At 32.9% G+C, this 2,210-nt stretch overlaps 1 protein-coding gene across 1 annotated transcript in view; it reads left to right on the forward strand.

Annotated features, from left to right (window-relative positions):
* LOC119430396 (ephrin-A2-like) overlaps positions 1-2,210 on the forward strand; it is a 29,214-nt gene that overhangs the window by 1,147 nt on the left and 25,857 nt on the right. The window lies entirely within an intron of this gene.

Here is a 2,210-nt window from a genome sequence, read left to right on the forward strand (position 1 = left end):
ACACACACACACACACACACACACACACACACACACACACACACACAGTCTGAGATTTATTACACACCAACACACGCCTGGTGTGGAGTTCATCACGGGTCGCCGTGGTAACGACAACAGAGAGGTCGGAGTCGTGTTACGGTCAACATGTGGCGCCTGCTGCTGCGTGTAACACGCTAACACGACTCAACGGGTTCTGAGCGCCACAGAAACCAGTAGGCTGACAGATTCTGGTTCTGCTGGTCCTAAAGTGCCGCTTCAGGCATGTTCTGGTAATACCCAAGTTCTTCTGCAAACTGGTTCTGTTTCGGTCGGTTCTGTATTTTGGACTTTTACCCCAAAAAATGTTTCCAAAGCTACGCAAAAAAAGTTCAACTTTATCAACTTTTTGTGTGTTTTACACACACCCCCCCCCCCCCCCCCCACCGCTGCCCTGGGGTCAAAGTGACACGAGAGGCCTTTGTTTTAAAATGGATTTTGACCTAAGGGCAGCAGGAGGGTTACGATGCATCGGCTCTTGCTGTGGCTGAGAAAGTGTTTGAACTTTTGTCACAACGATCATTTGTGGTGAAACTTCACAGTCTGGACGGACGGATCCTTTATTGATCCTTCCAGGCAAATCGTTACGTCACAGCATTATTACTTACTATTACTTAGCCCATCTTTTATACACACAGGTAAAACTAATTGTCCGGCTACTTAAAACCTTGTTTTAGTATAAAATATGTTTCCGGTTTGCTGACCCGCAGTATCTGGTTTAGTCACTGTAGCAGTCTGGTCCGGGACAAGCCCCATGTTTTAGACCAGTATTTCAAGAAATATGTAAATATATATTAAAGTATGACTCTGATAAGGAGTCAGAATGAGCACTGGCTGCGGTGAACTTGTTTACATTTCTGAAAATGTTAAAATGCTGATTTTGCTGCAGTTAAGAGTTGTGTAAAGAAGAGAGTCCATAAAGACGCCATCTAGTGATCTGGGTAATAAAAATACTATCAAAGCGCCTTTTCTTAGAAGTTTTAAAAAAAAATATTTATTATAATTGTTGTTATTTATTATAACTGTTGTTATTTATTATAACTGTTATGTTTATTATAACTGTTATAATAAATATAACAGTTATAATAAATATAACAGTTATAATAAATATAACAACAGTTATAATAAATATATATGTTATTTATTATATCTGTTATTTATTATAACTGTTATTATAACTGTTGTTATTTATTATAACTGTTATTATAACTGTTGTTATTTATTATAACTTGTTATTTATTATAACTTGTTATTTATTATAACTGTTATTTATTATAACTGTTAGTTATAATAAATATAACAGTTATAATAAATATAACAACAGTTATAATAAATATAACTGTTATATTTATTATAACTTGTTATTTATTATAACTGTTATTATAACTGTTGTTATATTTATTATAACTGTTATATTTATTATAACTGTTATTTATTATAACTGTTATTATAACTGTTGTTATTTATTATAACTTGTTATTTATTATAACTTGTTATTTATTATAACTGTTGTTATTTATTATAACTGTTGTTATATTTATTATAACTGTTATATTTATTATAACTGTTATATTTATTATAACTGTTATATTTATTATAACTGCTGTTATTTATTGTAACTGTTATTATAACTGTTATATTTATTATAACTGTTGTTATTTATTATAACTGTTATTTATTATAACTGTTATTATAACTGTTATATTTATTATAACTGTTGTTATTTATTATAACTGTTATTATAACTGTTATATTTATTATAACTGTTGTTATTTATTATAACTGTTATTTATTATAACTGTTGTTATTTATTATAACTGTTGTTATTTATTATAACTGTTGTTATTTATTATAACTGTTGTTAGAACAGAAGCACTTTGGACTGCAGCCGCCTGGAGTGCGCATGTGCCACTTCACACTTGGAGCATGTCACTCCTCCGTGGGGGGTTCCCCCTGAAAGTCTCCACTCTGAGACCTGGACTCAGAAACCTTCAAGAGAACGAGGTTGTGTCTGTAAACGAACGTTTCACGTCGTGTAAACGAGGCCTCAGATTGGCTGCCCTGCCTGTCAATCAAGAGACACATTTCACAGATGATCGGCTGACGGATGTTTTTTTAATGCCATGAGATCCACCCATAGTACCATTGAGATCCACCCATAGTACCATTGA

The sequence above is a fragment of the Nematolebias whitei genome, chromosome 3 (genome assembly GCF_014905685.2).
Source record: "Nematolebias whitei isolate Nwh7 chromosome 3, NemWhi1, whole genome shotgun sequence".
Lineage (NCBI taxonomy): Eukaryota > Metazoa > Chordata > Actinopteri > Cyprinodontiformes > Rivulidae > Nematolebias > Nematolebias whitei.